Source organism: Vidua macroura, chromosome 4 (assembly GCF_024509145.1).
Source record: "Vidua macroura isolate BioBank_ID:100142 chromosome 4, ASM2450914v1, whole genome shotgun sequence".
Lineage (NCBI taxonomy): Eukaryota > Metazoa > Chordata > Aves > Passeriformes > Viduidae > Vidua > Vidua macroura.
The window spans coordinates 40770308-40791495 of record NC_071574.1 but is presented as its reverse complement, the minus strand read 5'-3'; the positions used below and the strand labels follow the sequence as shown (position 1 = coordinate 40791495).

Here is a 21188-nt window from a genome sequence, read left to right as displayed (position 1 = left end):
TGGGAGGAAAGAAAAAGAAGAGCTTTTAGAACAAAACTAAACCAAAGTATTTTTCAAGAAGCAGCTAAAACTACCAAGTGAAGATTGAATACTTGCTCATCACACTATTTACAGACCTCTAAAAGAAACAATTTGCCACTGTCAAACAACACTAAGCAGTCGATGATAACATCTATATTTAGGCTAACTCTTTTAATTATAAAAGATTGTGGCCTTTTTTTTTTGGTCCCTGAAATAATCTAACAGATTCATTTTCTGAAGAAGGTTCTTATTACTCAATAGGGAGAAAGTAGTAATGTGCCTTTGCCAAGTGAAATTATCACCATATTGCTCAAAGTCAGAAACTTCCCAAAACATTCCTCTTCTGTCATCTTCCACACCAGAAAAATTAGTGAACTAATGACAATAATAGCTTAATGTGGTCTTGCCAACAAAAGACAAGTCCCACACTGATTTCAAGGGAAATAACAGTGGTGTACAGAAAACCTTGAGACACAATAAATTTCTGAAAGCCTATAACAGGTTCTTGCTATTCTTGGTAATTTTCACAACATCTGGCTCATGATACCTATAAATCACCTTTAAGTGGAAAGCCTCACAAACCAGCCTAAACCTCAGACCCAAAGACCCTAGACCATGGAATAACAGCCTCCTCCTGTTAGTGTCTTATATATTCAGCCCTGCATTGAAAATATTCTTTAAAGCTTTGCTGTGGTGCCTCATCGTAATTACAGCTGTACAAAACAGAGCCCATTAACACCCCGTGCTCCCCAGACCACCCGTGTCAGAAGCAAAGGCCTGGGGCTCCACATATGCACAACTACACAGCAAGACAGGCACTGCAGGCTGCAGCCTGCCCAGAGAGAGAATGGCCAGAGATTCCTACGCAGTCCCGTCGCCTAGAGCACAAGTACTGTCATGCAGCTCCATTTATATGCACACAATGTTTAAAAAAAAAAAAAAAAGGAAAAAAATAGTTCTTAGGTACATCAAACTTCTACCACTGTTCCCCACTCAGTCTGGCAAAACTCCATGAGAGGTTTTACACTGCATTGCTTTTTGCAGCCAAATGAGGACGGATGCAAACCACTTTGCTATGTCCTGATCTCACTCTCTTTTGAGGGTTAAACTGGAGATGCCATAAACCGGTACCTGGAACTTACAGAATTACACAGAATTTTTACCTCTCTGCCTGAAATCATGTATTTTTTTTTCTGCTTTATTTCAAGTTTTAGATAAGTCAGAATATATTTGAAGACACAATATATTACTGGATTATGTAAGAACTTTTACAAGGACACAAATAAAAGCTAACCTTTTGAGCTTGAATGACCTCGGAAAAAAATATCTTCAATGCTTAAAAATCTTTCCAAAATCTTTGGGTTTTCAATGCAAGCAAAGGAAAACAAAGGAATTAAAACATTTTATGGAGCATTTCATTAAAGGCCAAAACCACATATTTCTTCATTTTTGTACTCTCACACCTTTTGTTACATTCTCAGCAAATACAGCAGATCTCAGCAAGATATTTAACAAGGCTAAAAGACAACCTGATTGAAGTGTTGAGAACAAAAGCAGGCTGAAAACATGTTCTACTTTGTATTAAAAATATTCACTTCTTCATTGTCTTATGCGATGCATACTAGATTTAAAAAAAATTTAGATACATAAAATTATCATTATGTATTTCTAAATTTTTTTAAAATTAAAAATAGCTGATTTAATTTTCATCTGTTTAATGAATCCCATCAGTTATTCATACATTCTTTATCATTCAGTTTGGCTACCAATCAAAGTTATGCTTGAGAACAACAAGGACAAAAAGCAAGCAGAATCAGGGGTACAGTTAGATTTCCTTACACTAACAACTATCATAAATTATTTACTGAACTTCAAAGCTTTGAAACTGGTGATGAATATGGTAGGAAAAAATAAGATGTGTTTGTTTACTATCAATTATTAATTACATATGTTTTACAGTATAACATGAAGAAAATAATAAAAATGTATTGCACTCATTTCACTAAAATTTACTGTTCCATTTTACTAAAATTTACTGTATCCATTCAGAGATGATGCATTAATTATTTGGTAACTTTGTAATAATAAGACATGGAAAAAAACCTGACAAGTTAAGAAAAAAAGGGATTAAATCCATACTTTGCAGTAAGAAATGTACATCTGTATATGCAAAACATTTTCAGGACTAGGGAAAATGAAGTCCTGAATCAAAATAAACTACTTATATAAGCCAACTCAAGTAATAAAACATTTAGAACCTAGAATACAAATGAAAGCTGAACTAAATTCAGTTCCAAAGCAGACAGATCAAAGAATTAACATGTCAGTCCTTCTACACAAAGCAAGAACCAAACCAGCCATTAAAGGTTCAAATTTTCTAGTGATTGGAAGTAAATCTGGGATGCCCAACTGTATGGCTGTATGGCAGATAGCTGCTGGTTTTAGTGTGCCTTAGGTCAGACGTGGCAAAATTCACACTTCTAACCAGTGCTGTTTGTAATAGATTGGATGAAACACGTTTACAAAAGAATCAATAAATGTAAAGACTGGAAAGAATTAGAGAGGCTTGCAGGCTTGTACCTATTGTCTGGGGGAATTAGATGTCAGTTTGAGCACTATAACTCCAACAAAGGTTTCCTAGTTTTAATTTACTAGAACACATAATGGGCTATGTAGAAGTTGGGAAAGACTCGTCTGTCTGAATATATTACTTAACAAACACTTTAATTAATGTTACAAACATTATTATAGTCTGGCATACTCCTCTTCTGCTCATTCACTCTATTTTGCAATCTTATCATCAAAGGGCATTTCTTTGTAAGGTTGTTCCACTAACTCTCAGAAGCAAGAAACAATGCAACATGCTCAAAACATGGATCAAAATAAATTGCAATACACAGGAATGCTAAAAGCTATATCAGTAACTAGAGATACACAGCCTTCTAGTGTGTCTTACACAGCATATATATTTGTATAACTTAAGCATTTCTACAGGTTAGCTATACTATATCCTAAATGCATATCTTAAGAAAATTTGCCATTTGTAAACAATTGTATAAAACAAATGCATAAAACAAGACAAGTAAATAACTGTTGGCTACAGTGAAAAGAAAAAAAAATTAAAAAACCAAACCCAACCCAAAAAATCACCACCACAATTTTCCAAAAATTTCAAAAAGACTGGCTGATGTCAGAAAATATAGCTCAAGTCTGGTTCACAAAACATCTTTCCTGCAGTTGTTCAATTCTTCAACTAGTTCTTGTGAAATACAAGATCCATACCCTTTTCTAATGAAATATTGCACAATTACCGGATTTTTATACATCAGCTTGATATGACTTTAGTTCAAATGTGCAACCTAAATAAAAAATACACAAGTTTTGTATTCCAATAAAATAAATAAGACATAAGGTATAGTTTAACACCAGGCTGAACTTCAAGGGTTACCTTTGAGATTCACAATACATTTTCTCACATTATCTGATATATAAAGTAGAAAATCAGGAAACAAAGATGAACAAACCATCCATAAGTTTCTCCAAATAAACCATATGGTCTAGTGTTCCAACAGACAAAATGAAATTTTAAACACAATAGGACTGTTTAATGCCATATTCCACTGGGTAAAATTGGATACAGAAGGTTGGATTTCTCCATCCCAGGTTCCCTCTTCAAACCACAAACTGTTCATGTGCAGCTGATAAGTACAGTATCTCTGAAACTCCCTTTATAACCCAGTGCATACATTGAAACAATCACTGGAGTGCATTTTTTCCTAGGGAAATGAGCAAAGAACCCAATTTCTGAAGACAAAAATGTATTCTATCACAGGGTTTTGAATAACAAGTTATTGAGTTCTTGTTCTATCATGATGGGAAAGTCTCACCTGGGACTTTTTGGTTCATTTGACAAGAAGTTGTTATGACTGTAAAGGCAAAGGTATACATATATCTACATTACAAAGAATGTCCTTGTTACGAAGAAAGACTTTGTTGATATTCCTAACCCCAGACAAAGAAAAGCATAATGTGTATTCATTTTTATGTATTAAATACTTGCATGTTCAGATATGAGAACATTGCTGCATGCTGGTGGATTTGGTTTCCATCCTGTCAGCAATAACCTGTGTGCTTGATGCGCTCCCTTGTGCTTCAGCTAGTACAAAGTACTGCTTCACTACATCTACAGCAACACATGTTTGGCATCCTGCTTTCTTCTCATTTAAATCTACTTTAACAACTTGGGAGCCTTGTCACTTGGACAGCCAAGGTCATGAGTTTTGAAGAAGGTTCACTGCAGGCAAATCCCAAAGGGATATATGAGTGTCTCTTTGTCCAGTCACATCAAAAGAAAGTTTTAAAAAGGGTTAATCGACACTTTAAAATAAAAAGGAAGTGCACTCCACAACAGACACTCCTGTTTATGCTCCTTTGGGCTGTTCATTGTACAAATCTAGTTGACAGGAATTGGAATGAAAAGCTTAAAACCAGCTATTCCTAGAAAAAGCTGCCTCAGAAAAAGAGAACACACGATTAACCTTTTGGTATATCCTTAGCCTAGTAAATGATAGCATTCCACCGTGCAGTAACATATTATGCAGTTCCTTCTCTGAAAATCTCACTAAAATTTATATATCAGTATAGGCCTTAATTTCTACAATAACACAAAATTAAGTAATTAAGATGTTAAAAAATAAAATCAATACTTCATTCTCTTGGTAAGCCCCTACCCTCCCCAGTAAGGGGAGAGTTACTACCACCCTTCTATAACTGATGAGTGTCCAGTTTTTAAAACTGAGGTACAGGGGCTGGCATTCCAGTATTTTGAAAAGAGGCAAAACACATCTTCCGTCAATAAAGGTTTTTCACAGTGAGAAACTTCAGGGAAATACTGTCCTTGCAAAAAATGTGATTGACCTCGCCTCAACCAAAAACTAGATTCCCAGATATACACTCCTATAAAATCCACTATCATTGTGGTTATACAACTGAACAAATAGTTAAAGTACCTTTTCTGTTGCCAATGAGAGAGGGAAGAAACACCTATTTAAAATATTTGCCAACTAGAGGTGGGGGAAGTAGGAAGTTCTGCACTCCAATGGATGAAGGGTAAAAGGTATATAATACTGGTAAAAGATAAGCACAAATATTTCTGGTTATAGACATCCATAGAAACAGGCAAACTGTTTTATACATGGTAATGTCAGGTTTCTTAAACACTATTCTTATTTATCCAGTTTCCTTTCACTTCCCTTCCGATACAATACCAAACAACACACTTAATGACCGCTTACCTCTAAAGTTAAAGAAATAGTTGCCTGATTGTTGCCAATGTCTCACAGACTTTCTTTCACCTTGCAATAGACTCCTATGGAAAATGGAAAGCCAATTATTGAAGCAGAATCAACCAGAAGTGTGCTCTTTCTTACTAACACAAAATTACAATCAGACTACATATTTATTTTAAGTATTTCAGTGCTAGAAGTGCTCTCTACGAGGAGAAGAAAGCAGTCCAGCAAGAGCTGCAGTATGAAAGCAGCTTCTTTGGTTTATGCTCAGGTTCAGGAAGAGAGGAGAATGATTCAGTGGACAACAACAGAAAGATGAAGCAGTCTGTTCCTACTTGCTAGTTCACCCAAAACCAGTAAGTATTTACCACAGGGATGGGCAAACACGTGCACAGGATGCTCAGAGAGGTCATGGGGTCTCCTTCCTGCCAGGATTCAAGACTCAGCCCGGACACAGCATGGAGAAACCCAACCTAAACAAGCCTGCTTGGAGCTGATCTAGGAGATGAATGAGGAAACCTCTGGAGGTCCCTCCAAACCTAAATGATTATTCGTATACAAGCAGAGAATAATTTTTAACTAATTATTTTTCTAGTCGTACAACCTCTGCATTGAGGCACACTGGACTCCTGCCAGAGCAAGTAGCCTGAAGAATATGGCAGCCTTCATGATCCATGGAAGATTAGTAAGTGACTGGCACATAGCAGAAGTAAGAAATTTTGGAATTTTTAAATTTTTTTCACACTAACACCCAGAGAGGTAACAGGCTCCAGGACACCTGAGATTTTTTTTTTTTTTTTTTTTGTGATGTAACAATTATTTCTCATTTAATTTTTAATTATTAGAAAAGAAATAACTTGCTTTGTCTAATTATAAATGTTAGGGTGTCATTAAATAGCACTCCAGAGAATGCTCCCATATTTTAGGTACCCCTGTGAAAAATTTCTTTTTTCTTCCCTCCTGTATGAATCTCTATGTAGCATGTAATCCTGCTGCAAATCTTTATTCACAAGTAGATTTTCCCTCAATATATTTCCACTGTTAATCTAGACTACAAATGCAGAGCAAAAGAAACATACATCTAGGAGACAATACCTTAAATTTAGCACTAACATGACAAATTTTTCTTTCCACAAAATTAAACCTGTCAGTCCACATCTGTTCATGAAGAAGGAAACAACTCAGTATTCCAGCAACTTCTATTCCAGCAACTTTTCAAAAAAAATGTCTAGGCTTACTATACTCATCTCCAGTACAGGAATCATTAACATAAAATATCTCTTGATTCATGAGCATCACAGCAGGCAAGACATTACTTTCGCCCATTCTGCACTTGCAGTTGATTTTTCCATGTTTATGCTGTTTGGATAGACAAGTAGTAGGGCACATTCAGCTGCAAACCCCTTCAGAAGCACACCTGACACTGCTTTACATTAAATAAGTGCTGCAAGTACCAGTGTGGGATACTCTGTACACAGAAATCCATAAGAACATACTGCTGTTAAGACATTAATACAGTTTAGCCCATTTGAGAGAATTTTGAATGCTGGTGCCCAAGCCATTTATCATACTACATATGGTACTGGTGCAGCTAATCAATAGTCTTTGTAACTTAGCAAGACTGAAAAGGCAAACCTATGGTCCAGAAAAACAAACATGGCTTGCTTATGCACATTTAGTTATGAAGGATGAAAAAAAAATTTTTTTTTTTTTTGCTAATGATGCATTACCAAAGTATTCTGAGTATTCTGTTTGTTAAATGCCATGCAGCTCACATAGCATTAACTAATGCAATCGTCATCTGAATTGACATCATTTATATAAGACAAATACCATATTTCATACAGGCCTAACTAAAATTTTAGAGCATTTTCTTGACCCAAATGGCACATTCTATTTTTGTCAATTACATATATTAAAAAGAAGGAAGCAAATTAAGACAAAGTAGCAGGGGAAAAAAGCAATCTTAGAATGTTCACGTAGTTTCTGTGCTGTAGAAACCACATATATACATGCCAGATTTTCTTTAATTATTTTTCTCCTAACTATACAGTTAAATCAGCCAAGAGATCCTATGTTGGTAGCTGTCCTAAGGAGTCAATTTCAACTCTTGACACAAAATATAACATGCTAGGACATTTAGCAAAATTCAATTACATTATAAAACATTTTAGCTAACAAAGATATTAACTTTCCCCATTTCTGCTCCCATTTTACAGCTTATCAGCATTTTAAGGAATCAAACAGACCGTTCTTATTTTACTGTTTTCTAAAATCTAAAGACAGTTACTTAATGAGCAAAAACATTTGCTCACAACCCAGAGTGATCCTCACATCCCAAGACCCCTTCAGATAAAGGAGTTCTGTCAGGAGCCTGAAAATGACTTTTTTTAGTGGTTATCATATTTTCTGATTTGCAACTTATCACTGTTTATTTTTCCTCCACCAGAAAACACCCAAACCTTGGGTCTTATCTATTAGTCCTACTGTATAATTTACTGCCAGAAAGATAAAACCACATAGTTGATCTACTCACATCTCCAGCTCAGAGCTACAGTTCCTTATCACACAGCTTTATACAGCTTAAAGACTAGATGTATACAAGAGCAGTAGCCCAAACCAATTACCGTGATATCAACGACTAGATTTTTCTACCTAAGAATTCCAAAACCCACTCCTCAACTTGGATACTGTTTACTCTATGTTCCAGCTCAGCAATAGAAACAAGGATATTTCTTAGTTCTCCTGATCTCTGTTTTCAGTAACAGATTTCTGGGAGGCCATGTGAGAGCATGGGAAGCTTGGGTTTGGAGTTTTTTCATTTGCTTGGGTGTTGTGGTTTTTTGCTGGGTTTTTCATTGGGGGAGAGATAGGTATGGGATTTTTTCAGTTTGTTTTTTTAAGTGTTTTGTTTCTAATTAAAACCTTTTCCTTTACAGATAAAAAATAATTGTTTAATCATGGCTATAGTTTTTCCATCCTATATCAACACCTTTTAATCTCTTTTTTAATCTATTAATCTTTCTTTTTAATCTATTATTTGTAATTCGTAATCAAATTTTTCCTATAAATACCTATTTTTCATCTCTGAGGCATGTCAGTGAATATTTCTTTTCCCCTAATATACCTGTTCTAACAATGCATCAAAGAGGAGAAATCTAAAAGTAGTTATCTAACATACACATACTTATTGGAAGCTGGTTTAAGCTTAGTGTGTTGTTTTAGAAGGTTAATGCTGACTGCGATCAAAAACGGAAGTTATTTGTATTTCCACTTACTAAAATAAAGCATCAATAAGAAGCAAATGAATGACAAATTTCTGATTGTGAGGACTGAGGTGTTAAATATAAAGCTACATAAAAACTACATTCAAAACAGCAAACAACTAATTCCTACTCAATTTATGGAATTGTGCTATATATATCACACTATTATTCAACAGAGGGCATTCTGCTGATCAGATATTATGCGGACATGAGCTCCATGTTAGCCTTAAATTTGTACTCAAAGGAGCAAAATAAAGACCATTTAACAAATTTTTTTTTAAAATTGCCATTGCAAATATATTCTCCTAAAGGAATTCTCGATATCGTAGGGATAACACTGAACACACACACACAGAAGATTTATCTTCCACAAGCATCAGAGCACTTGACCAGGATTGCGACCATTCCTTTTTCATAAATGGAAAAACCAGGATGAAAGGTTATTTTCATAAACACAGCAGCAGGCGTGAAAATAATCAAAGTCCATAATTACAATACTTTTACTGTGTTCTACAGAGAAAATGTAATATCTTTAAATGCTAATTAATTGTTTAATTTTTAATATTAATAAAGATTTCAGGTGAAACATGCTTAATTTTACCCAAATAACTAGTAAACACTGAATGAGTTGATATTTAACATTCCTTTCTATGGACCTCAAAACCAAGAATGTGCTAGATGTAAGAAATACAATATCTTGAAATTGCGTAGTCTTCTTTTCAAAATATGGAAGACTTAAACAGAATTAGTTTTATATAAATCTAACATCACCCATCTCTACCTGAAAGGCCTAACATCTGTTACTAGTTCAGTGAAAGTACTAAATAAAGAAGCTGCCCAGTACATCTTGGAGTATATTTCTATCACAATGAAAACAAATTAGAATTGGAAATAATGTTTATTTACACCATAAATATTCTATTCTTGATTTTTTTTTCTTATTTGTAATTTTTTTCTTTTAAAGCATCTTAGAATGTTTTTGAACAGCTGGTTCATTCAGTTGGTTCTCTTGGAATTTCATACTCGAGAATTTTTCTAGAGTATCCCAAATTAATTGACACATTTTATTTCTAAGTCATCTACTTACCAAAGAAACATGACTACCTCACATTAACTAACTACGTAGAAGCAACATGTTAGGCTAGACACCAATTATTCTAATTATCTTTGGGTTTACAGCTCAGACAGATTCTTAACTCCTGATGAAGTCTCCTGTTTTCTTGCAGCAGTACATACTGAAAACATTGCTGTTTTTAAAAGATAAGCCATACTGAATATTTTTGTGCATTTGCCACAGGCAAATAGTATTTTTTTCTGGACAATTTGATCTTGCACCGTAAATTGTACGCACAGCGCATGTTTCACTCACAGATCAATTTGGTAAACGGAAGCAGAAAATTTTCTGAAAGGGAAGGATTTTGCTTTAAGACCTTCCACATAATTTTTTCACTTACTTGGTCAGAGAAGACAACTGGACACTTACAGCATGCGACGTATTTCATTGCTCTCCTCCTTTTGAAGGGCACAGAGCTGTCAGACCATGGGGAAGAGCAATAATGGATTTGTAACCAAGAAGTACTTTGTCTTTGGGAGACCACTCAGAAAACATTAACTACAGCAATGGCTAAGAGGTCATTGTTGTCCCAGTAAAAACGAAAAATACGAAAGTATTTTTGCTATCTGCGACTTCACTCAAACTCCGACCTTATGATCAGAAAGTCAGAAGCACCTGTGTGACTCAGTAGCTTTGGTCAGATTCACGATACGGCCTCCACAGTGGATCACTGCAAGGATGGAAAACACTTTCTGGTCAAAAACTCAAGTGCTTGTGGACTGTGCTGTTTATTCTGCTGTATCATCAATTTAAACCTTATTACCTTCAATTAACAGCTGAAAATGACTGCATACATATATACATATGCACATACATTAATATGAATGTACTGTGTGGCTCAAGCAACTACTTGGCTCAAGTAACCATTTAAACGATGTCACTGAATTAAACAAATCATTGTGGTATGTGCTTTGGTTTCATTTTTAAACTTTTTAGTATTCACTTTTATTAAAGAAATGAAAGTAGGTTTTTACAGAATACATAAAGGATAACAAAAAATAAGTGCACACAGCAGTCTGCTTTATTCCACACAATTGGCTAATTTTCGGTACAAAAGCACCGTTGAGATGTTAATCAATTCAGATACACAGCTTTACAATAAGAACAAAAACTAAAATAAAAAGAGTAGTGAACAGAAGAGCTTAAGAACTGGAAACTGATAAAAAGCTCTTATAGCCAGATATTCCACAGTCTAAGCTGCAAACCTGCCTTAGTTACCTATAACCACATGTGATTATTAGCATTGTGAAATTCTGTATATAGAAAACAGAACAGAAATGTCTTAATGTATAGTACTGTTAAATACACCAAAATTAAGCTCTGACAGAAAATCCTGAGATGGTATAAGAGGGTTTTTAAAATAGCATTAAAAATACTATGAATAATGGTATTATTTGTATAAAGTTAGGCATTCTATAGATAATAAAATAAGTCAGTTTGTTCTAAAACAACTTCAAAAAAATATAACAAAGGCACCTCTTTGACCCCCAGAAAAAGATACCAGCATGCACAGAAACAATTTCACCCCCAGTCCCTCTACAAAATAAACAAAAAACAAAGCAACACACCCAGACACTAAACAACGTGTTACAAAGAATTTTAGTCTCTTCAAAAAGCCCTTTAAAAATCTTGCCTAGCAAAGGTAAACAGTAAAAAGGCAAAGCTAAGCACTATTCTCATATCACTCAACACTCTCTATTCCAAACCAACGACCTCATATTTCTTCACTCACTTGATACTTTTTCTGGTCCCTTCTTGCATCCTCTCACCCGCTCCTGCACAAACCTTGTTTAAGAGCTGAGCTCTGTGGTCATGCATGGCTGTGATTCTAAAAGACCAAAGGCTGAAAGAGGGGATATCAAGTACTTTCCTCCCACTAGCTCTTCAAATCTTTTCAACTGTAAGGGCTTGATATCCAACATGTACTTTTGCTACAACTGAAAAATTATTTTAACTTAAAGTAAAATAAAGCCCAGACTTGCGCAGCAGAGAGAAAAATCCAGCTATTTTTTTGCTAAGTGAATCATCCATTAGATTCAGTTTTTAATCTGAGATCAGAACTATCCATAAACTTAGCCCATGCAAAACAAGAGACAGATAGTAACTCAGTTGTTTCAAAAGAACATTTAACATAGCTAACCAATTTTGAATTTCAAAAGTCTACTACTTGAAGGCAGTGTTCCACTCTCTTGCAATACTGTATCACTGTTTCATTGATATTTAAAATATGCAGTCTATTGCCAGTGTGATGATTTTTTTTCAAGGCAGAATGTGTGAGGCTGACACTGAAATATCTGTTTCTTATATTTCATCCTTCAAAAACCAGATTGACCTCAAGTTTCTACTCGGGTACCATGACTTTCGGTTTCACCCATCCCTCGGTATTTGCTACACCGTGCCAACACCAGCCAAGAAAAACAGTAACAACCCAACCTCCTCAAGCTCGGCTTCTTGTAGGATTTCTCTGTCAGGAAGTTCCATACGTTTTCTTCATCCCAAAATACTTATTCTCAAGATAATATAATCTCAATTTTCTTCCACTATCATATTGTTGAGTCTGCTCTTGATACAGACTGGCACTTTTTCAGTTCCCATGGATCCCTAGGACCTTCCTGTCTTACCCAAAACACAACAAAAATCTCCTCCATAAGCAGTCTTAAGAAAATGTCAAAACTGACAGTATGACTCAAAGATTTAAAAAAAAGGGTAGGGGGAGGAAGTTTTCATGCCTTATTAATACATATTAAAAAAACCCTCTTGTAATTACTGAGTTTTGTGCAGCACAAAGGAAGAATTAAATATTGTTACACAGTCTGCTAAGCAATTTTTATATCACCAAAACCGCAACATGCTACAATAAATTTTATTTGAAGACAATTTTTTTTTACTGATAAGAAGTTAATGTAGAACATTCTGAATGTTACTAATTTAAATCCAATACATCACAAAACCTACCTTTTATCAAGAATTCATACTTTGGAAACAAAATTGGTTTTACAGATTGAAACACAACCACTTAAAATGTTTAAAGTTGTATACTTCATTTGTGCACATTTCAGCCCTTTGAAATAGATAATTTTTGTACTGCAGTCCTAACTGGCTGTTGTCAGTTCTATATATAAGCTTCCTGCTTACATTGCATATATGTCCTTTCAAATGCTTAAATTGGGGATCCTGCTTTACAGTACTCGCACTTAAAACTCTTTCATGATTCCCAATATTAGTGCTAACGTGTTAAAAAAAACAAACAACAAAAAAACCAAACCCTGAAAAACCCCACACACAGAACAAAAAATCCCCAGAAAATAGAATACTTTAATAGCCCTTTCCCTTATTATTTATATTGCATTACTTATAAAAACCAAAACAAAAACCCCATCATCTCTTAAACTTTACATGCCAGATAATCAAGCAATAATATTAGTTTCTAAGCTTTAAGATACTTCAGTCAAATCCCAAATATTTAGAGAGAAGGTCTGATTTCTGTTAGATGAGATTCTTTCAGCTAAACTCAAATCACAAAATACTTGGTCAAACACATTTATTTTTTGAGTCACAAGTGCCCTTCTCTTGAGGCTCTGACTGAAGACTTCTCCACTTCATGAAACTGGGCTAAAGGTAGCTAGGAATCTGCCAGATGAGCAACAAAAACCTCCCCTTCTCCTCAAATATCAACGATCCATTTATTATTAGCTTTCCCTCCTTTTCACCTTTAGTCAAAATGGTTTATCATTTTCTCTCTGATCAATACATTTTAAATGACCAAACTTTTGTCCAAGTCCTTTCCCTCAGGCTAATCTTCACAAGTTCAATCTCTCCTTGAACACTCTATAGCATTTATTTTCACCTAACTGAACTCAGAAATGTTTACTTTTAACTACAATATACATTAGTGAAATACAATGAAAAGGCTCATCTCTTTAAAGTTCATTTTGAAACCAGGATTGTGATGTGTTTCAGCAGCAGCAAAATATGGTTGTACAACTAAATTTCCAAGTGTATTAAAACAACTCCATTTTTTTTGTCAGTTATTCTCTATGTTTTCTGAAATGGCACTGACCATGTTCTCAGTACCCACCTTCTGCTAACACACTATCAGCTACTTGTAATTGGCTTTTTTCTTCAGAGAAGGCTCGCAAACCAAGATGCATCAGATAAGCTTCAACCAGCCTATTCAGGGAAGGAAAAAGTAGCAGCAATGATAGGAAGAGTAAAGTGTCACCGTATTATATAAAACACTGTAGGTCATAACTAGTTCTCATAACAGATGGTGACATTGTGATTGGCAGGTGGCAGGGAAATAGGGCCTCAGCATTTACAGAAGGTAATGGGAAACTTCACAGACCATTTGTGCTGAAGATGCTGGCCAAAGCTGGTGTAAAGCCATCACCATCATGCACTGGAAAACTTCCACCCCAGTCCATGCCAATAGCCCCAGACAACTCTTTTCAGAAGCCACTGGCAAAGGGGAATTATTTGGACACACTAGGCTCCTGACTACCCAAAGTACTGATACAACCAGCACGGAACTGTGGGCCAAGCGGTGTGCTTTGAAAGGCAAAGCATCCCTCCTGCCTTGGACACAAGAGGTGCATCACCATCAAATCTTCACCTACATGATTATTTCAGCTCTTGCTCTTAAAAAGATTCCTGCTTGCTTGCTAACTATAATGAAAATATTAAGATGTTTATTTTGTCATGCAGACATTTTTAGTATTGACAGAACATTTTAGAGAGGAGGTAGCTCCTTCCTGAAGGGCTTTCCCTTTCAGTAACTTTAAAATCTAGCAAAGAGCACAGAAATTTCTTTAGTATTGCCCTTTGAGATAATACTTTGAGATAACTTAGGCATGGCTAAACAAAAAAAACAAACAAACAAAAAAACAAACAAACAAACAAAAAAAAAAAAAAAACAAAAAAAAAAAAAAACAAAAAACCAAACAAAAAACCAAACAAAAAACAAAAAACCAAACAAAAAAAAACCACACAAAACAAACAAACAAACAAACAAACAAAAAAACCCCACGAATCTACAGAATACCATCAAGGACTCCAGTATAATCTATGCTTTCCACTCTACACCATGCTGAACCATAAATCAGTGAGCAGCATGATGTCCTGGTATAACAATTCCCCTAATAAATATTTCTATTTCACAATATACACTGAGCTTTTATTCCAATCCACAAGTTACTTTTATTTCTGCTATTTCCTTGTCACTATTATACAACCTTTTAAGTATTGCTTTTCGTATTTACAGCCTTCACACATCTGTATTTAGCAACATTCATCTCTTTTCATAATCTATCTTGAGATTTAAAGTTTTTTCTTCTTAGCCTAACCATTTACTGTAAGAGAGAAACAAGACTCAATCTGTCACCAATTTCATGCAATTATCTTCCCCATATTAGACCTGATCAGCTGTTAAATCTAATAATTTATATGCTCCCAACTTTTTGAAAACTTTCAGTATAACTCCACTGTTTACATATTTCAGATTATACAATAAAATATATGTAAAAAATTGGTAGAACAAATAGAGTGTTCTTAAGGTATTCCAAATGAGTCTCACTGAGTTTATGCCAGGCACAAAAAAACCTTGGAATTCTAAAGAAAACACAGCAAATGTTTCTGAATTTCATGGAAAAATCCTATAAATTACAAAATGAAAAAGATAATTCAGGGTCAAAAGACAGCAACAGAAAATTGTGATTTGCGTGTACATGACTGAAATATCTATAAAATTAAAAACTGCAAGTCAAATAACCTGTGTCAACAGGAAAATCTAGAAATGGTAATAAAAGTAATCACTATAATTTAAGTCACTGAAGGACTGTACACAATAGCATGGTATACTAAGACCAAGAATAATCTCGTATCAAGAGTTTATTAATACAGTATTCCAGTCTAAAGAAATATATAAAGATGTGAATTACTTACATAAAGTAGAGAGAACAACTGTTTGCTCATCACGGGAATCAAGCAGTGATATATTCTGTAAGTACCAAGAATATCTTGGTACTTACACATCTAAGTTCTGGGGTCAAACTATTCTGATCACTCAAATGATGTGTTTCCATGTAAAAAAAAACCAAAAAGTAGCAGAGAACAATACTGGAAAAATAATGTTTTTCTAATACATTAATAATAAATCACATTATTCAAGGAAACTTGTGATAAAAAAGGTATTCTAAAACATGTCTCTTTTACCTGATCATTTTTATTTTCATAAAGGTCTGAACTTTGTTTACTCACTATTCAAGTACTAATCAGGAAGGAGAACTTGGATATCACCTCTAGCAGAAAAAATCACTAATAATACTTCCTGTTTGCAAACTGCAGTGTGAATTTTTTGAACAGACAGTCTAAGCAGGGCTCACTATTTTTGCAGCAGTTTCTTTCACTCCTAAGCTAGCCAGGTCCTGTGACCCACTTTCAACAAGACTGAGAAGGACACTAGTAAAAAACAATGCCAAGTTGTAAAAGCTGACTATTGGAATCATCAGAAAAAGCAAAACCAACCAACCAACCACACATGCAAAAAATCTATAGTTTGATATGCTTGAAAAAGATAACAATAAATTTGTTTAGATTTTGTAGTTCAGTAGTTCTGAACTACATTTAGAAAATGAGACCCAAAGTGTTTTCATTTAGTGGTAATGCTTTCAGAGTGAGAACCTGGTATAACAGAATTTCATTGATGCAGTCCAGGTAAGTCTGTTCTCTATGCTGAAGGAAGTATTTTTAATTTTAATTTTATACACAATGAAATTTTCATCCTGGTACTAGATCTATACTCACACCTTTTAAGCAGGAACACATTCTTACAAATAAAAACTGTTCTTTCTTTATTTCTTTCACACAAACATCAAAGACTTCTCCAACATTCCTCTGTGAGTCAGAAATCCAAACCATCTCTGCAGTATTCTTCAGTTTTCATTGCAAGAAGGTGCAACACTTGAAGTTCAATTCAGTAAAATCCAGGACCATGCACTAGTGACCTGCTGAGGTTTGGGTTCAACTTGGCTGTACATTGCAAGTGGGTTTGACTGAGCAGGCCTTATGTAAATGGATGGACTTAAATAAAAGGCAGCCCTCATGTATTAATCCAAGGCCTGGGGTGTTTTCAGAGTAGGCTGGAGACAATCCCAGACACCTGGCTTTTGAAAGACCACCAAGGGAATATGCAAGGGGAGAAGGGGAGCGAAGGTCAGCAAAAGCAGCCTGAAATAAAATTTAACTAAATTCAAGCCTATTTTAAAGCATCTGGGTCAGCAGCCTTGAAAGTTTCTTTATAGTTATCAGATGCTGAAATATGCTTTTCTATCTTAAGGATACAAAATGCTTTCCAAAGCAATTCATATTACATGCTTCAGGATTCAGCAAGAAGCACTACCTGGAAACAAGATGTTTTTAACTATAGGCTCAGAACACATTTTGCCTTGGCAGCTTCAATGTTTACAGTCTCTCTGGAAAAGTGTCAAAAGCAACTGTGCCATTCAAATTGGGGAGATGCAAATGTAAAGAGCACAAACTTGGCTATCAGATGGAAAAGCTACTGCTCTATAATCATGACCAACCAGGGTTTTAAGCTAGGCTGGGAAAATGAAAAACATCAATATAATCAGCTATCCAATACTCTGTTTCATTCAACTGCTTGTTCTCTCTTCCCACACTACAGCCTAAAGTGGGTTCTCCAGAAACTGCCCATAAAAAAAAATTCAAGAGAAAATCAGTTCAATCTTATTCTTTCTTCTCTTTTTGACTATTTGCTTTCTTTGTAAATTTTTAGGTGATTTTCTTGGAACTCCAGTAAATAGGAGCAGACAGAATACTCATCTTTTCTTCTTTACATGATTTTCTTTGCCTCAAATTTATTATATCGTATCCTTATCTATACATTTCTCCATGTTACCTCCCTTCCACAGAATTGATTTTCAGTTATTTACCCCTTTTTGATAAAATCCTGACTCTTCCTTTCTCCCTATCCTTTTGCTGTTATCCTCTCACTTAGCTTCCTACACATTCTCCATCTGATGCAGACATTTGCTTACCTGCTTGGTTCTGCCCTCTGGCAGCTCTGGGGAAGTGGCCAGTGGCCATCCCTGTCAGCTCGTGACCAACGAGCCATCCAGCACCCTGGCAGCTCCACATCCACCACAGCATCTGCTGCCTTCCAAATTGCTGACTCAAAGCCAACAACTCCAAAACCAAAGACAGGATAAGTGAGAAGCTGCTGTGAGGAGAGGCTGGTGATGGCAATAAAAGGAAGCTTTTGGAAGCCTATCAGAACGATCTGGTGCACTGCCATCCGTCAACTCCTAGCTTGCTATGGGAAAAGGGTGCCACCTGGTGCTCACTCCACCCTCCTCTAGCGAGTCACAACCTTCTCTTCTGGCTTTTCTGGCCATTGCTCTCTAGAAGGTCACCTACTTTTCTACTATGAGTCCTCAAAACTTAACATATTCCCATAATCTCTTAATCTCGTGTAAATTTTAACAGACCTTGAAACATTTTCCAACTTATTGGACACTGAAAGGAACAACAAAAATGCAAGTAATGTCCCAAACCCAACCCATACACCTCAACAAGTCATCAAGTTGGAAGTGTCCACTTCCCTTCTCTAACAGGGGACCCATATAAATCAACCTGATACCTCTTGCTCAATATTTAACTATACAGCAGGCCAGAATCCTCAAAGAAAGTAATAAAACAAGAGGAAATAAAATCACTAGATCTCCACTCTAGAAAACCTGTTTATAAAATTAAGGATTTTCCCCACTACTTTGCTCTTGATCTCTGTTACACCACACCCAGCTAAACAGTCATTTTATTTCCCATGGTGCTGCTCAAAGCTACCCCAACACAAATGAAAGCAGAGGCAGTTATATTCTGATTCTTTGAGGTAGATATGTAATACTTTCTTGTCTGTACAGGATGCTTAAACTACATAAAATATAAGGATCATATGAGTCTAAAGTAGAGTTTGTAGAATTGGTGGGGGTTTTTAGTTGTTGGGGCTTTTTTTTTTTGTGGGGTGTGTGTGTATTTGCAGTGAATAAACCCCTTAAAGGGAGTGCCCTAACTGGCTGGAAGACCCTCTGAGACTGTCTCTGAGTTGCAGAAGAGATATTTCCCCTCATATTTGCCCTTTCCTTATTTAAAGCACCCAGCTGAAATTCAGCTTTATGAGATGTGAATGCTTTCTATTATTCTAGATTTTCACATCTCTGCTTTCCTCATCAGTTCAGTGGCTGCATCCTAGGAAATGCGCACAGGCTCCAACAATTGGCAACTTTCATCTTCTGAAACTGTTTAGTACTAAATACAATATTCATATGTCTGGGTGAAACATAGTTAAAGGAACAAAAATAAAACCCTTCCTATTACTTAGTGCAAAATGGAATTCATACTTCATTTGTCACATTGAATTGAATCACTTTTTATTTCAGGACTCCTTTCAATTTAAAGACAAAACATTTCCAAGTATTTATTTGCACTTGGACTAGTTTTTGATGTAGAGCAGCTGGATATTTTGTGCCACTTCTATATCCATCTTCTAACTACAGCATCTTGAGTGATAATGGGAATATATTTGACTTGGTTTTATTATTACATTTGAGTTGCAAATGAACTTCAACCCATTGATGCCTAAAGAGTGCTATTTTAAAACAAGGTTTAAAGTAGACTAGAAGCAAAAAATAAATACATACATACCACTTTGTTATCAGGAAGATTATTTTTCCCTTTTGTTTTGATAATTCAAATATTTTTAGACTAATTTCATTTGGGAAGGGAAAAAAAAAGGCAAACCACCAAGAAAAGTTGTATTTTCCATACTGTTAGCCTAGAGATTAACTTATTGTTATTAGAGATTACAATAGCCTTTCACTGAGGCCCCAGTATAATGCTATATAACGAGTTGGCATGTGCAAATAAAATCATTTCAAGATGCTACACAACTGTGTTCTGTTTTAAGCTTTCAATTCTGAATTATGCCCATATTCACACTTACACATACAGTATTGAGCTCTATAATTACATGATATCTGCATACATAAGCATTTATACACACACAATTATGCATGTATTAATACTACAACAAATACATACTTGTTCTTATAAGATACTTTAAAAATATGTGAGAATTTTAGTATGATTGCTCTGGAAAAAAAAAAAAACAAGAAAACAAAACTGAAACAGAATTGAGAACTGTACCCTAATCATTGTTGTAAAATAGCAACCCTAGAAAAGAAAGTGACAAGTTAAAGCTAGCAGGCATATCATATGAGTTAACAGAAATATCTACTTTTTTGAGTTTTATAAGCAGGTAATTGGAAAAGCAGAGAACTAACTGAAAATCCTATTCCTTAAAGATGAGGCAATTTCTTCCCAGGCTAAAGTACATATTCCTTTTTAAATGCAAATGTTTGAGTATCTTTCTTGTAGTTGTGAAGTCATTTATCCCTCCCAATCAGACCACAGAATTTCAAAAAGACAAATATCATCAAGTCAAAGCTGTTGACTGTTCAATTCCTTAAAAAATGCCATTCCCTGTGCTCTGACTAGTCATAATTTCCTGACCTATAGGCTGATTAAATTATGAGCAGTTCAGAGAGAGCACTTTAATGGAGGAAACATATAAGAACCTTAAAATTAATAATACAGGTGAAATTTAATTTAGAACAACATTATGAGCATGCAAGACTGTAAACCACTGCTAGCAAAAAACAGCTGGTTAGGGTGGAAGTGAGAACAGAAGATCTGCTCCCCATCACTCCACTGCAGCTAATAACATGCCAGACTCTGCATTATCTCTTGCTTTAATGCTGTTCCCATAAGGAAATCCATAGGAAGAGCTGTCAGAAGATTCCTTGGCAGGGCAACTTCTTTAGAAATGGCAGCCAGCCACATCCAAAAGATAAAAGACAGAAGATATTGTTCAAAACCTACTCATTAATCATTATAATACTCTTTAATAGGCAGTAATATTTGTGTGTAAATTATGAGATTTAACATATGTATGTTTGTTAAAACTGATGTATTACTATTTTCAAACAGTTTCCAGTTATATCTTACAAAAGCGAGACCTTTAAAATTAATTTTAAAATAAAAATTTAAAAAAGCTAAAAGTCAAAACAGCAAATACTAAGCTCACCAAAAAAAGAGATCACTGATTTTTTCCAAATCATATAGAAGTTGCAAGTTCAATATAAAACATTTTTATATACCTTCTAAATGCAATACATGACAAGCATCAGTGAAAACATTGCTTCAGTCACTTAAAGATTTACACAGTCTATGATATGGTTGACTAATAAGATTCTATTATAGCTACTGAGTGAATACTTCTAAGAGGGTTTTTTTTTTTTAACTTGGAATAAGATCAAAATGCTTGCAGATTTCAGATTGCTATTAGACAGAATAATTATATGCTAAACTAATTACAACTAAAGCAAAACCTGACTTACAACTAATTAAATTTTATTGGATGAAAAT

At 35.0% G+C, this 21188-nt stretch overlaps 1 protein-coding gene across 1 annotated transcript in view; it reads right to left on the bottom strand.

The window, feature by feature from the left end:
- Positions 1 to 21188, bottom strand: part of TENM3 (teneurin transmembrane protein 3) — a 692061-nt gene that overhangs the window by 393441 nt on the left and 277432 nt on the right. Inside the window, exon 5 of the mRNA XM_053975063.1 lies at positions 5316 to 5389. The gene's annotated coding sequence lies outside the window, so the exon portion shown is untranslated. The remainder of the gene's footprint in view (positions 1 to 5315; positions 5390 to 21188) is intronic.